This window comes from Berghia stephanieae, chromosome 3 (assembly GCF_034508935.2).
Source record: "Berghia stephanieae isolate SIO BIC M18660-M18661 chromosome 3, UCSD_Bste_1.3, whole genome shotgun sequence".
Classification (NCBI taxonomy): domain Eukaryota; kingdom Metazoa; phylum Mollusca; class Gastropoda; order Nudibranchia; family Aeolidiidae; genus Berghia; species Berghia stephanieae.
In genome coordinates this window covers 56,788,398-56,805,897 of record NC_088362.1, presented here as the reverse complement: position 1 = coordinate 56,805,897, position 17,500 = coordinate 56,788,398, and the positions used below count along the sequence as shown (strand labels likewise).

At 35.2% G+C, this 17,500-nt stretch overlaps 1 pseudogene across 1 annotated transcript in view; it reads left to right on the top strand.

Annotated features, from left to right (window-relative positions):
- Positions 1-5,904: 5,904 nt before the first annotated feature.
- Positions 5,905-17,500, top strand: part of LOC144969596 (neuropeptide CCHamide-1 receptor pseudogene) — a 34,877-nt pseudogene continuing 23,281 nt past the window's right edge. Inside the window, exon 1 of the transcript XR_013644776.1 lies at positions 5,905-7,189. The product of XR_013644776.1 is annotated as a neuropeptide CCHamide-1 receptor pseudogene (transcript). The remainder of the gene's footprint in view (positions 7,190-17,500) is intronic.

Sequence of the window (17,500 nt, the reverse complement as noted above, 5' to 3'; positions counted from 1 at the left end):
AAACAACAAAAAAACAAAACAAATTGTGAAACACGTTTGGGGCTCAAAACCCTTCTTCAGGCAACACCCCCCCCCCTCCAATGAAAACAAGGTATATTACTAAAAAATTGGGCAAGGTGGAAGAATTCCACATCCAACTTTTTCAGTTTATTGTCATAAAGTTTCTATTGATGATGTGAACACACAAACAGAATACAAAAATCCCACAGCCATTCACACTTGGATTCTGTACAAATAACAGTAAAAGAAGGAACGACACTTCGTAAATTCCAAATTTTCTCTTTATTCGCATTTTCATAATTTTGGGATAATTCCACATCCATCATGACAAGCATGCAAACACGAGAATGAAACAACCAGGAACTATAATTAACGTCTGAAATGAACACAACAACAATCTTTGTAGACCATGACATGAGACCAATAGGCATTGGCGGGGGTCCGGATAGCTCAGGTGCTTGGTCATACGACACCGTCTTTTCTTGTAATTCATCACCGTGATTAGCCAATCTCAATAGAAAAAGGAGAAACACATGAACAGAAATCCCTGCTAGATCCAGCTCTAAAGCATGGGCATACATACGTGACATCTTATAAGCCCACAATAAGGCGTATTATTCAAATAGTATTAATAGGCTACACACTTCCAAGAATTTTCTAAGACAAACAATGAGTAAACTATGTTGTGGGCCTCTCTTTGTAAAATAAAACCTTTGACATTGCTAGGGACTTGAGAACATGTCATATGACGAACGTTTAGCATTCCTCGATCTAGCTAGTCTCAAATACAGAGGAATTAGGGGAGACTTAATTCAGCTCCACAAAATAATAATATAAATGATATAAAACCATCAATTTTGTTTACATTTTCCGAGATTACATATACCAGAGGCGACAAATATAAAATATATATTCCAAGATGTCAAACCAAAATAAGACAGAACTCATTTATTAAATGTGTAGTGAAAACAAGGAATAGTCTCTGTTTTAACAAAAAATGCATGTTCTTTGAATCAGTTTAGAATCTTAGTTAATAGGAAGTTAAAGTTTCTGAGATTTAAGTATGACTAATATGTTTTATTCTATTTTACTAAAAATTCAATTTGATTTTGTTAATTATCATTTATTTATTTATTTATTTATCTATTCATTTATTTGTTTGTTTCATTTATTTATTTATCCATTTATTTATTTACCTATTTAACTTTTAATTGTCATTATTCCATTACTTTCATGATTTTGTAGACTGGTTTGTAAATGTTGGCAAGTAAAATGCATTGATATTGAAACAATGTTAAATCATGATAATTTATCAGAAACTTATGTATGATTATTATCGTTATTGATTTCATGATTATTTTTGTCATTAATATTTCATTGTGCTATGAACTTTGTACATTTAGGATTCATTCGATCATGACCGATTTTCAATCACCAGTTTTCTATGAGAGTATTTTCCGATTTTACATTGCAGTGTTGAAATATTTTTCCTTACATTCCAAGTTGTGTAAAACTGTCTGTGAATAATACAATGCAAGCTTTATGAAATTCTGTAATTATAAACTATTCTTTAAGGCATTTAAAGGATAATTCCTAAATTAAGCCTTTAGTAAGATAAGATAGGATAAGACATAGGATTTTGATCAAATATTTTCACACAAAAGACACGAGAAATTCGACACCTTTTGGGTGTGGCATTTCCCTGACCTTTATGAATCTAAAATAGACACAACAACTTACTTAAAGCATCTAGAAAGGTTTGAGGGTAAATTTTACATATCCGATGAATGATTAAGCATTTCTAGCTCGAGCTTCAAAGTTGAAGAGTATTTAATAACATTTTGCCACATTTGAAAACCATGAGTGTTGCACTTACTTTCAATGGGCTCATAAAAACTTGGAAAATTGTCAGAATTCAACAGTAGTAAAAGTGTCTGCTTCTTGTGTTCAAACAGAAATCAACGGCAGTTAAAACTTTGAACAGTATCCAAATGGCCTTTTTGCATTCCTTCTGCGAAGAGCTTGCTCTAATGAATGTGGGTATGGAATTACCCCGGGTGTGGAATTCCACCACCCTACCCTACCAGATCAACGACAGGATAGACATTTTTTGTTGTTGTTGGCTGAAGAATGGTTTTGAGCCCAAAACGATTGGTGTTTGGTATTTTGTTCTTTTTGGAACCTGGTGTATTCATTCTTGCTCATTACTTTTTTTTTTATCCACTGCTTCTAGTAGTATCGCTTTGACTAGAGTATTTTCCCTACGCGCTTAGCATCAATAATAGATCAGATTCCTATCCAAACAAGACCACGGGAATGACGGCAAAAGGGAAATTGGTATTTTTATACTACTACTACTACTACTACTACTACTACTACTACTACTACTACTACTACTACTACTACTACTACTGCTACTACTACTACTACTACTACTACTATATACTACTACTACTACTACTACTACTACTACTACTACTACTACTACTACTACTACTGCTACTACTACTACTACTACTACTACTACTACTACTACTACTACTACTTTCTACTACTACTACTACTATACTACTACTACTACTACTACTACTACTACTACTACTACTACTACTACTACTACTACTACTACTACTACTAATAATAATAATAATAATAATAATAATAATAATAGACTCTATAGGGCGCCCGCTATCCTCAACAATGAGGCTCTTGGCGCTTTAAATTACATAATCACACAACAATAATATAGAAAGTATATGACATCAAAAAAGTAATGTTTTCAAGGATTTTTTAAAAACAGACAGTGATTTGTATTCCGGATGCTCTGTGGAATGGGTGTTCCATACAGACGGACCAAATGAGAAAAGGACTTTGTTCCCGCCTAACTTTGTACGAACGCGTGGGATACCGAAACGGGTGGTATCATTTGAGGAACGCAAACGTCGGGTTGTTGAATATTTCTTTAGGAGTTCTGTGAGGTAGGGAGGGGTAGTGTTTTCCAGACAACGATAAACTAGGACACATGCTTTGAATTTGACCATTTTGTCAACAGGCAGCCAGTGTAATCTTAGAAGGAGAGGTGTGCAGAGTCAAACCTCCGTCTTCGAAAGACCAATCTGGCAGCATTATTCTGGACCATCTTTTTTCATTCCCCCTTTAATAGACACTTAGATAGCCACGCCTCTCGGACAGTTGTCATAATGTAAACAATGGCAATGATTGGTAAACAAATCAAACTACACAGACTTTACTACCGATGGTATGTGTCTAAATAAAATACCCACTGTTCTACCTCTTGATCAATAGAACCAACACAGGAAACTGTGTAAACTTAAACGTTTATAATCTGATCGAAAAAATCGTGTGATAACTAGTCACCCATTTTTGGCGGTATAAAAAAAATAACAATGATCAGAAAGAGGTCGACTTCATTCACGTTATTGTTTATAAACTAACAACCATGCTTGTCCGAGCACGTGTGGACGTGTGTCACAAATTCCATGTTTTGATTGGCCAAAACATCTACTGATTAATTGAAACGTGACATATCGATCACATTCTAATGTCAACAACACCATGTCAACGTGCCATCTTCACGCCTTTGGCTTGATTTACACGTGAAGTTCAAGACGCTCTAAACCTAAATTAATATCATAACACAAAATCCTAGCTAAGCAAGCCAGTTAACTGCCTTATTATTATTGTTATGTATACGGAAGTGAAGTGATAAAGGCAGGATTTAACCCGCTCCTTCCAAACCGTCATGTCTCGTTACTTCATGTTACGTATTACTGTTGGACAGTGTATGTTGCTGCTCGAAGCTCGAAGAAATAAATAACAATGTGAAATTGAATGTAGGCTTCAATTTAATTACAAAAGCAGATCAAATGAACCCTTTATCAATAAAACAGGATGAATGAAACACTACAGATGAATGAGATAATAATGTGGTAGTGGCGTTATTAAGATGAATAAACAAAACATTGATGGGCAGGAAATAGTATCCTCCTTTGTAAAGAAGCACGAATTAAAATGGGACAATAGACTATCCCGCACAAATCGTTGGGCCTCTTTTTCGCGCTATTAATAATTAAGTGACTGTTGGTCAGGGACCGTATCAAAGCGCTTTGAGTACGTTAAGTGGATACATAAAAGCTCAAGAACTGAAAATCGTCACATTTGTGAAGATGCAATCAACAATTTTCTCTTTCTGATTTCACTTGTACATAACAATATTTTAAAAAATATGTGAATTATAACTATAAAAACTCGACACTGTTTTGAAGATCTCATTTTGCTGGACAATATTATGTTTAGAATATGCTTCTTGCTTTTCTGTTTTAGTAAGAAATGTCTATTTTTGTTCTGGGTGTGTGTGAAGTTTTGCAAAAAAAATTGGAAAATGGACGTTAAGGAGAGAGTTAAAGGATGACTGTAACTTATCAATACGGCTGCGTGGTCTAGTGGTATGCCACTCGCTTTCAAATCGGAAGGTCCTGGGTTCGAGCCTCCCTCGGCGCATAGTTGGGTCCTTGGAAAATGATCTCTACTTACATTCTCTCACCGTACTCGGGGTGTAAAAATGAGAACATGGCCGCCAACAGCGTTGTCTCTGTCGGAAAAAAATTGCAATATCGCCTAACAGGCGTCATGTCTCGTTCTAAGTGTTACGTGTTACTGTTGGTCAGGAACCGTATTAAAGCGCTTTGAGTACGTTTGGTGGATACATAAAAGCTCAAGAAATGAAATGATTCAGGCTGGATTTAAATGATGACCTATCACTTATCTATATAGCTATGTGGTCTTGTGACATGACACTCGTCTTCGGATTGGACGGTCCAGGGTTCAAGCCCTGGTCTGAGCGCGCATGGTTAAAGTCCTTGGAAAAAGCTCTTTACTCACATTCTTTCACCGTACTCGGGGGTAAAATGAGTACATGGCTGTTAACAGCGTTGTCTCTGTTGGATAAGAAATATATTATTGCCTAACAGGCGTCATGTCTCGTCTTGCAAGTTAAAAGTGTTGCTGTTAGTGAAAGACCCCTCCTTTGTTTAGCGCTTTCAGCACCTTTAGTAGATATTGTGCTATATAAATAAAAATAATAGTAGTCCTTCAAAGCCTTAAGACCCATGGAGCCGGAGTTTATCCCGGTCTCTATAGCGTGAAACTGACCAAAAAACAAAAACAAAAACAAAACAACAAAAAAAACAAAAAAAAAAAAAACAAAAAACAAAAACAAACATAAAACAAAAACAAAAACAAAAACAAACAAAACAAACAGTTAAATTAGTTGTTACAATTTTTACAAGACTCTTATTGACAGCAGTAGTAAAAGACTATTATTAAGTTGGAATGAAACCAAACATAAAACAGAAAAAAAGAAACTTTAAAATTAAAATAATAATAAAGGTAAAAAAGAAAAGAACAAAATAAATAAATAAAAATAATTTCAGAAATCCTGGCAACTATCTGACTTTACCAATTGGATGGTGAAATTTTGGAATAATATTGTTATCTTCCATCCCTGCCGCTCTCTCACCTGTGACAAGCCCACAGTGCCAGTACGCGGCGGGTGGTTCCGGGAACTTGTGGGAACGGCGCTGTGTGTGTCTGTCTGTCTGTGTGTGTGTGTGTGTGTGTGTGTGTGTGTGTGTGTGTGAATGTATGTGTGTATTTGTGTGTGTATGTATATTGTGTCTGTGTGTTTTCTTTTATAATTTGGACTTGGAATAATTGTCAGTCAGTCCTTTGCCATACCAGAGCAGAGAGACTGAAAATCCTTCGTCGGCGGTTCCAGGCAAAGACACGGACGGTGTAACGGTGTGGACGATGCTGCGCTGATGCTGCCGGCCGCTAGTGTGATGGTTATGGTGGTGGTTGGTGGTGGTGGAAAATCGAGTCATTGATGATGTAGGCGGCGAGGTGTATGTATGTACGTCTGTATAAATAAGAAATTTGCATAGAGCCCGCTTTCTATTTGAGATTTTTTCTAAATACATTGACAACACGTTTCCATGTATTGAGATGGTAATTATAATATTATTACTCTGTTAAATCGCTGCTGGTTTCTTTCAGACATTTTGTGAGATAAATTGATGAATGAATTTTTATTAATATTATTTTTACTACTACGTGGAATTTTATGTTGTGAATTAATGAAACTACAGTGAATCACGCTCAAATTAAACGCTAGCTCTTTTTTCTTTATTTTTTAATTCTTAAAGTTGATGATTTCAACGTGTTATTAAATTAATATCCACAAACGTTATTTTGGTGTTGAACACAATAAAATAAATAACCTAAAACTATCGGTGAATTGAGCTATTATGGTTTTCAAGATAATTTGAAAAACATTTTAAAATCTTATATATAACAAACCATTCAATAAAAAAAAGAATTGTGGTTGAAATTCTACTATTCGTCCTTGAGGAGTTAAAAACATAACAAAGATCAATTGAGTTAGGCAAGATACTAAAGACTTATGTTCTCCAATGATCTATCCGCAAGCTGTGATTGAAAAGATACGATTTATAAATAATCAATATTATTCGTATTGAATCAGCCAGTTACTGTAAACATTAACATCTGACGGATTTCAAATCAAGACGTGTTATTTTTTTATGTATGTGTGCTAAGTACCAAATTGAGACACACTTTCAGAAAAATTATTCAATAAAATAATAACATCTATTTTCAAGAGAAAAACATCCCTGAGAGGGTTATAAAATTGTTTCAACTATTCTATATTAAGTTCCTACAAACATATTGGAAAACATATTGCAATTATTTCTTATCAAGTTTAAGAACATTAAAAAAAAAACTTGTGCCGACTATCAAAAGAGAAGAAAAGTGGAGCTGCTAAAATAACCGTTTGATTGATAAAGAACAGAAAAGATTTATGACGAAGTGCTTTGGATATTCATTTTTCGACGACTAAAATATTAAAAGAGAAGGCAAGTGGAGCTGCTAAAATAACCGTTTGATTGATAAAGAACAGAGAAGATTTGTGACAAAGTGTTTTGATTATTACATGACTTGTATTCGATTTCATTGAACTGGGACCAAAGAAACTGTCGGTGTACTCTTGCTACTTTGTAACTATAAAGACGATGCCAACTACGCCGAGAGAAGCAGCAAAGTGGATACGTCATATCTAACCCTAAAGGCAAATCACCTGCCGCTCACAACGGTAAGTCAAATAAATATCACATTTCCTTATCACAGTGTTTTGGTACGTGCAGCATTTCCTCTGATCTTTGGCTGCTGTGATAACGGCAGTCGTTTGTACTCGCAAAATAAACACTGATTCCGTGTTTTGAAGACACTCTTAAATGCGTCTCCTCCTCACCTGTTCACGCAATTTACAACGCATACGCAAAAGGCCTATTAAAAAAATATTTTAAGGTGTATCGTAACGTGTCGTTTTACTCTCTCTTTACCAGCAATTTTCATGACTTTCCCCCAAAACTTCACACCCAACTAATACAAAAATTATTTTCTTATAACTCAAACAAATAGCGGTAAGTTTTTGCGATAAATAATTTCTTTAGAAAAAACATGCTCTACAACACACTGTTCATTTTCTTTAAATTTTATGATGTAAAGAGAAAAGCGAATAAGAAAAATGTTGGTTGTATCGTAACGAATGTGACGATTTTCCTATAGTTGGTAAAGAGAGGGTTAAGAGCGAATATATTATAAAAACCTTTAAATGCTCTGTATAAAGTTCATGATATAGGTACAATTTATCAAATATACGTAGATTTGATATTGCTGCTTTGCGTTTAGATAAAATACTTATGACACCCGTCATACACATTAAATATACTCACACGCAAAACTGCTTATATTTTGACTGATATACTTTAGTGAGAACTAATCACTAACAGGCTGTCTAGAAATTTTAATAAAGGGCTGCATGACGTCAAGTCAACATTTTTCATTGTATACAACCATGGTCGTTTCAGTGAGCATCGAAATATGTCAAAATTGATTACAAAATGCAAATTTTGATTAATAATGTTAATCATATTGCTTACAGCGTTTGAACAATTTCGATATTCACTGAAACGCCCTCCGTTTAAACTGTCGAATTAATGCGAATATTATCTTAAAAGAGATGATGGAGAGAACATTTGTCTAAAGATTGAGTAGTCGTAGTAGTGGTAGTAGTAGTAGTAGTAGTAGTAGTAGTAGTAGTAGTAGTAGTAGTAGTAGTAGTAGTAGTAGTAGTAGTAGAAGTGGTAATAGTAGTAGTAGTAGCTGACTTCCTTATGATGAGATTTCTAATAACAACGTCTGGAATCAATATTGAAATGCAATAGAGGCAAACAATAACCAGTGGAAAAGATTGGTAGAATTCGCTAGATTAGATAGTGTTTGGCTTATTATGATTTCAATTTAATTTAACTTCTTTCTTATGAAACGGATAATATTGTGAAAGTAGGCCAATATTCTTATGAAAGTGGAATAAATAACAATGTGAAATTGAATTTATCTATAGATCACTCTGGTCTTTGTGATTGTTTTTTGCCATCCGCGTTCATGAGAAATTCTCACTAAACTGTATTATCCAGACTATATAAGTTCATGGTTACACACAGAGTTTTGTGTGTTGTCCGTTATACTTTCGGATGGCAACGCTGTGAGCTTCTTAGCCAAGCGCATATTATCTATACATATAAAGGGATACAACAATATTATATATATATATATATATATATATACATAATATTATATAAATCTATATATATATATATATATATATATATATATATATATATATATATATATATAAATAAATACCCATCGTTTTTCATTAACAATTATATTTTTTTAAAAACAATATCATTATAGTCGTTTCGTTGAATTCCTCTTTTGTTTTGGTCTTTATAATATTGTTTTTCCACATGTGAAAAACGAGATAAATAATACAAAAGAGAAAAAAACCTACCCCCCCCCCCCAAACAAAAAAAATCAATAAAAAACAGACAAACAAACACAATAAAAACAAAACAAAAAACTAATTTAACGAATCCTTCAGTTTGCACCTTGCAATTTACTCTCCACGTTCAGAAGAAATAATAGTAATAATAATTTATCACATGACTGTATCCAGGTGACAGGTATAGACAGACGCACCTGACCTTCATTCGATTTCTGTCACATCCTATTACTTTCTCTGCATTCTGGCATTATACCAAAAAATCCCACATCTTGCCCTATCATTTACCTATGCAATATAAATGTCTAAACTTATTCTTGTATAAAATACCATAGATGTTTACAGGACCCAATATAAGCGGATACACTCATTCTTGCAGTAAATATTTACAGGACCCAATTTAAGTGTCTAAACTCATTTCTGTATAAATATGTCAGATGTTTACAAGACCCAATACAAGAGTCTAAATTTATTCCTGTATAAAATATGTTAGATGTTTACATGACCCAATTTAAGTGTCTAAACTCATTTCTGTATAAAATAGTTTAAATGTTTACCGGACCCAATATAAATGGATAAACCTATTCCTGAATAAAGTACGTTAGATGTTTACAGGACCCAATGTAAGTGTTTAAACTCATTTCTGTATAACATAATATGTTAGATGTTTACAAGATCAATAATGCTTAGCGACGGGAGTATGACTCGTTTTTTTTTTACGAAAGCTTTATGGCTCAGTGGTATGATACTGTTTTTGACCAATAGACACCCGGTTTGAGTCCCAAAGTGGGCGATGCGACACTGATTCCTTGGAAAAGTCTTCTCTCTCAAATTTTCTCACCATACTCATGTGTAAAACGAGTGTCTGGTCGTAAATTGCATGGTGTCTGTAAACAAAAAAAAAAAAAAAGAAGAGAAGAAAAAAAGAGATAGCGATTAGGTGGTATCTACATGTCCTAAATGTTTAGTATTGCTGTTGTCATATAACCACTAGTAAAGTGATTTGATTTCATAAATCAGCTATCGCGCAACCAAGTTTTTTTTTTTTTTTAATCGAACGGATAGTTGTTTCCATAGATTAGTCAGTATCCTATTTAAACTGCAACGGAGTGTTGATTTTGTTTCAAGTTGTGTAAAGAGGATTAGATTGTACGCTACGAATAAACGTTCAATACCCATAATACCTACCCAACATCAGGGTCCCGATAACTCAGTTGGTAGAGCACTCGCTTCACACGCAAAGGGACGAGATCGATTCCGGGTGCAGTCGAGGTTTTTTTTTTCTGACCCCCTTGCCCACCCAGCAGTGAATGGTTAGCTGAGTCTGTTAGATTTGAACGAAAAGTACTTTGCGATAGACTAGCGTCCCATTCAAAGGATAGCAAGCAATTGCTATTGTCCGTTTCACGCTATAGAAACCTGGATAAACTCCGGCTCCATGGCTCTGAAGGACTGTCCAATATTATTAAACTCTCAATATCACAATCGTCGAAATACTTGGACTGGCAAATGCTGTTTGACTTCTTAACTAAAAAAAATACAATGAATACAAATAACAAATGTGTGACTCATTTGAGATAAACAAAAATGAATAAAACAGCTTAAAAAAAAAGACCAAAATACCACGGAACGTGTTCAAGACCATTCTTCAGCCTACTTTGGTATTTGTTATTTTTGAAGTTGTTATATTCATTTTTGTTTATTACCCTTTACAGTCCACAGCTTCTAGTAGCTTAGTATCACTTTGACTCATTTGAGATCGTTAACGGTACCCCCCCCCCCCCCTCCTTGTCCACCTACCAGTGATTGGATAGCTGGGTCGACCAAATCTGACAGGAAGTACTTTATGATAGACTTGTTTTCTATCAAAAAGGGTATCAAGCCATTGCTATTTATATCCGTTTCACACTATCGAAAGTGGGATAAACTCCGGTTCCATGAGCCTAAAGGCTCTGTAGGACGAATGACATTATTTCACTCTCGACATCACCATCCTTAGTATGTTATTTTAACTTGGACTGGTAAACATCTCAACTCACAAATACAACCAACAATAACCATTGCGTGACTCATTTCTGAATAATTTCGATTTTTTTTTCAAGGAAACGGAAAAATAAAGTTTTGTTGTTTGGTTAAAAGATGTCAACTGTCAACCAGTCAATGCAATAATTCTAAAGAGTAGCCAATAGGCCCATGGAGCTGGGGATTATCACCGTGTCTTTGGCGTGTATAGGACAATAGCAATTGCTTGCTACCCTTTGGATAGGACACCAGATCTAACAGACCTAGATACACAATCACTGCTGGGTCGACAGGGGCGGGGAGCGAGGAGGTCAGAAAAAGAAATCTCGACAGTATATCGCCTTACATTGTAATCAATGGGTTGCATATAATAGCGAGCCTTAACTGAATTTAAAAAGTATCAAGAACTCTATCAAATAAGGATATTTAATATTATGCAACCTATTCCATATATCGTATACGGAATAATAAGAGGATAAGACTTAAAACGAATTAAATTATGTTATGGTTACACCCTTTAGTTACTTACTACTTACTTACTTAATCCTCTTCGGACCTTGAGACACATAGGGCATCCACCAGACATCTCCATTTTTTGCGATCGGCTACTTTTGCGGTGGCTGTATTTCAGGACAGGCCTGCTTCCTGTAATTCTTTCTCCATGGGCCTTCGCCAGGTTTCTTTGGGTCTTCCCCGCTTTCCTCTTCCCATCTACTGTCCAGTACAAGGCTGTCTTAGGAAGTGACCCTTTTTTCATTCTGGCCACGTGACCCAGTCAACGCCATCTTCTTCTTTTTATTTGGCTTTCAATGCTAGTGCCGTCAGCTTTCTTTAATAGATCCGCTGTTATATATATATATATATATATATATATATATAATATATATATATATATATATATATATAATAGCTTACCACATTCTTTCATTGCTTTATGGGCACATTTGATTACCAGGGAAAACTCGCCATTGTCACTCTGGGCATTTTGTTCTTTATCTAGTAGAAAAATTAAGACTAGAAAGCTATTTTAACTCATAGCAAGGGCAAAATAAGCTGTATAATATATGTAATATCGATTCGGCGAGAAAAAGTATCGCCCACCACTATTATATAACAAATACTGCTTCCCGTGCTAGCTTATTGTAGCGCCCTCTGAATAGATTATAACAATACATAAACTGCTATTTCTCTTCTCTTTTGTTCTTGTTGCTAATGATCCACAGACGTTCTTCACCTTACTAGGCCGGACGTGCATTGTTTTTACACATGGTAGAACGTGTTACTTGCCTCCTTCCTCATCGAAGTTCTATCTATAATAACCAACGCGCACTTAGTTGCAGGTCTGGTAACCCAATTCATTATAGGTTCGTCATTGTTGTAATGAAAATCTCAACGAAAAATAAATGACGAACAATATTGTCCATTACAACAATGGTAAACTAGGCCCATGAGTGTGTTCGGGTGTAAGACCTGCATATATGTACACGTCGATAATAACCGATCAAGATCATGACGGGATCAGCAGACAACTTGCGTGCTATTATTAAACTTGAGATTTTATATAGCGCGAAATCGACTAAATGTGCTCAAAGCGCTTTACAAGGGACCTCCAGCCAACAGCAAAACTTATTATTTAGGACGAGACATGACGCCTATTTGGCGATATTATAATTTTTTTTTTTACGAAAAAGAGACAATGCTGTTAATGACCAGGTACTCATTTTAAACCTGAATTCGACGAGAGCCTATTATGAGTAAGGAGCCTTTCCAATGACTCAACTATGCGTCGCTCTGGGCTCGAACCCAGGACGTTCCGATTAAAAGGTGAGTGTCATACCACTGGACCACATAGCCGCACAATTATTATATTATTATATTTTGATGTTAAAACATTTTGTTGTCACTCACCACTTCACGCTTTCTAATAATTATCTCATGAAAACAGAATTTTGCTCGGATTTTTTCCAATACGTTCAGGCCATGTGCAATAGGAGATCAGCTTTATGGTGAATAATAATAATATATAGAGAATAATCAGTTTTTGACTGATTTCTTTATTGATTAGAAACATTGGCCTTATGCACTAACATATACCAAAGTTTCAAAGTTTCAAAGTTTCAAAGTTTATTCAATCTTAGGCTTTCGCCAATAAATCAACAATTTGATCCCAACATACATGAAAGTGGAAAAAAAAAGAAAAAAGAAAAAAAAGGGTAAATGGAACCAAAAAATAAACTGATACACCACACAAAAATACAACAATCGTAATACCATCAATACGTACAATAATAATAATAATAATAATAATATAATAATAATAATAATAATAATAATAATAATAATAATAATAATAATAATAATAATAATAATAATAATAAGAACAAGAAGAAGAAGAATATCAATAATAATACCAACTTCAGTAAATGATCATGACATGTGTTTTGATTTATCATCAACAGCAACAAAGTTATAATATTGATTATTATGATTATAAGGATGATTATTGATAGTGGGAATGATAATAATATTGATAACGATGGTAACGATGATGATGATGATGATGATGATGATGATGATGATGATGATGATGATGATGATAATAATGATAACGATTATCATAATGATGATAATAATATTCAGGCGTCATGTCCCGTCCTAAATGTTAAGTGTTACTGTTAGCCAGGGACCTCTTGTAAAGCGCTTTGAGCATGATTAATGGACATCGCGCGATTTATATTATATTAACAAAAAAAAACAACTCAATTCCAGTTAATACAAGTCCCTGCTATTTGAACAATTAAAAAACAAGTAAATTAAAAAATAAAATCTAACTCAGATGCTTCATGAACCTTTCCAAACAAAATTGTTTTTCCATCCATTTCATCTCCTGTCTCACGCCAAAGCAGATGAACCATCTTATTAATGGCATTTTCTTTGACAGGGAAAGACGGAAGCAGGTGCTTTGATTTTCTCAATTGAAAGTTATGATTTGTTACAGCGCTCATTGTCTAATTAATGCTGTTGCCAATTGTTTTTTTTTCTTTCTTGAATTCAGCTGGAATAGCATTTTCTAAAGTTTTCAAATCTAATTATGGAGACAGTTCTATTAGTCATCAATCTTGTTACAGAAGTTGAACATCTAATAAACAGATCGTTAGAAAATTATAAAAAAAAAGAAACAAATAAATTGAAGAAAATTAATGAATAGAATATTATTGTTATTATTATTATTATTATTATTATTATTATTATTATTATTATTATTATTATTATTATTATTATTATTATTATTATTATTATTATTATTATTATTATTATTATTAATAATATACTAATAATATAATAATAATAATAATAATAATAATAATAATAATAATAATAATAATAATAATAATAATAATAATAATAATAATAATAATAATATTGTCACTTTTCTAATCATTCTAACGTTAAAACCTCTTTTGTCATGATGTTGTGAGGGATAGAGTTAGATATAATGAGTTAACTATAGTTATATTTCATGTCTGTTTCATATCTTATTTATTATTTCCTTTTTTTCATAGTCGTTCAGAGCCATTCGGCACATGGGGCCCGGGTTCATCCCGGTTTTTCTTGCGTGAAACGGGCAATAGTAAGTGCTTGCTATGCTTTGGATAGGACGTTAGTCTATCGCAAAGTACTTTCCGCTAAATCTAACAAACTCAGCTACCCATTCACTGCTGGGTTGACATGGGGGAGGCCTGGAAAAAATCTTGACTTCACCCGGGATCGATCTCGGTCCCTTTGCGTGTGAAGCGAGTACTCTACCAACTGAGCTATCGGGACCGCCCCCCCCCCCTCGTTTCATATTTTTAAATCTATCACTTATCTTAAACCATTTTCTTTTATCATTATTCTTAGTCCGTCTCTCTCTCTCTCTCTCTCTCTCTCTCTCTCTCTCTCTACCGCCCTCTCTCTCCCCTTTCTCTATCTCTCTCTCTCTCTATCTTCCCCCCACCCTCTCTTCCTATGTTTAATCTGGCTGTTTGTATTTGCGTGAGTGTTCGTGAGAGAACGAGTGGATTCGTGTGTGTCTAAATTCCTCGTAAACTCGTTTAAACAATACACTTAGTGAATTCCCCCCAGTAAACGTCCATCAATTGTATAAAAACGGGTTTCTAATGCATCAATGCATTCGCCCATCATCTGTGTCCGGGGACCTTGCCACGCCAATCAATCCTATTTGGGCTACAATCTTGTTGCAGGTCTTCATTCCTCACTAGCATATCATATCCATGATTCTGATTCTCATTATTAAATCCTCGTAAACTCTTTAAACAACACACTTGGTGAATTATCCCCGTAAATGTCTACCAGGAGGGTCCCGATAGCTCAGTTTGGTAGAGCACTCGCTTCACACGCAAAGGGACCTAGATCGATCACGGGTGCAGTCGAGATTTTTCTTTCTGACCCCCTGTCAACCCAGTAGTGAAATATGGGTAGCTGAGTCTGCTAGATTTGGCGGAAAATACTTTGCGATAGACTAGCATCCTATCCAAAGGATAGCAAGCAATTGCTATTGTCCGTTTCACGATATAGAAACTGGGATAAATTCCGGATCCATGGGCCGAATGGCTCTGAGGGACTACATTTTTTAAATGTTCGTCAATTGTCCATAAAAACAGGTTTCTAATGCATCATTGCATTCGCCCATCATTTGTGTCCGGAGACCTTGCCACGCCAATCAATCCTATTTGGGCTACAATCTTGTTGCTGTTATTGTTAAAGAGAGCAGGTCTCTAGCATATCCATGTCTCTTATTCTGATTATCATTATTCTCTCCAGTTACACACACGTACACACAATACACACATACACACATACACACACATACACACACACTCTCTCTCTTTCTCTCTCTCTCCCTCTCTCTCTCTCTCTCTCTCTCTCTCTCTCTGTCTGGATCCATTAAAAGTACCTATTTTTTCAAGTGCAAAAAGGATGTAGCCTATTGTTTACAACAGATGGAATAATATAAAAGCTCAATTATTTTTAAAAAAACACCAATTTCTTTTATCATCATTCTTTGTCTGTCTGTCTGTCTGTCTGTCTGTCTGTCTGTCTGTCTGTCTCTCTCTCTCTCTCTCTCTTTCTCTCTCTCTCTCTCTCTCCTCTCTCTCTCTCTCTCTCTCTCTCTCTCTCCCTCTTTCTTTCACCTTCTCTCTTTCTATCTTTCTCTCCTCTCTTCCTATGTTAAGTCTGGCTGTCCTTGGAAAAGGCTCTTTACCCTTATTCTCTCACTGTACTCATGTGTAAAACGAGTACCTGGCCATCAAGAGCGTTGTCTCTGTCTGAAAAAAAAAATGTAATACCGCCTTAAAGGCGTCATGTCTCGTCCTACATGATACGTGTTGTTGTTGGTCAAGGACCCCCCTGTAAAGTGCTTTGAGCACGTTTAGTGAATATCGCGCTACATAAAAGTTCAAGTTTTATTTGTCTAAAAAAAATGTTAAAGAGAGCAGGTCTTCATTCCTCACTAGAACCTCTGATTCTGATTCTCATCATTCTCTCCAGTTATATCCCCCCCCCCCCGCTCTCTGTCCCACCCTCTCTCTCTCTCTCTCCCTCTCTCTAGTTAAAGTACATATTGATTTCAAGTTCAAAAAGGAAGTGCAGTTAACAACAGAGGGGATGATGCGCTTTTATTATATTTTCTAAAAATAGATTAAAACAAACAAACCCAAAAGAAATCGAAACAAGCAAAACACGAATAACAAAATAATATCAAAACATTGTCTTTGATCACCACAGGGACCTCTGAATGGTGCCTCCGTCTCCGATAGAATAGGACAAAATACAAGTCAAAAGCTCCTTTCAATAGATAACGTCCACAATAACAAGATATCGGGTCGAAATCGGACATTCCCCCCCCCCCTCCCCCTCCCACAGGCATGCTATTTATAGAAGACGCAATAATTGTAATACACAATACAAAAATACTCCCCCCCCCCCTCCTTTCCACAAATCTTGGAGCTTTTATCATTTCCAGGAAGTCTGTGTTAACAGAAGAAGAAAAAATATTGCAACATCACTTTTTCCAATTTCTTTTGAGGCAGCGTCTGGGGTTTAATACCTCGAAAGTCTTAATAAAATCCTTCTTTGCCGTTTTCTGAATTCTATTTAAAGGCTTTATAACTAGAGACTGTGATTTATTTACACATTGAGTGCTATGGTTTCTTCAAGACTAGGTTACAATCGGAAGCAGCGTGGTATAGTCTTCAGTTCGTAACCTTATCCCCAAGAAACTGGGTTCGACCATCGTCTGTGTCAAAGCTATCAATGTTAAATAAATTTGAGAAGTAACAAAACACAAAACAAAACAAACAATAACAAAACAAAACACCCATACTTTAACCGTGGTCTTCGTAAACTCATAACCTGATATTAACCCAAAATTTCGTCCAAATATAAAGATGAAGACCGCGCTCATGCCATGGAAACATCTTTCAAAGCCGAACACCTCATCACTAACCACCACCGTCTCTCGTTGTTACA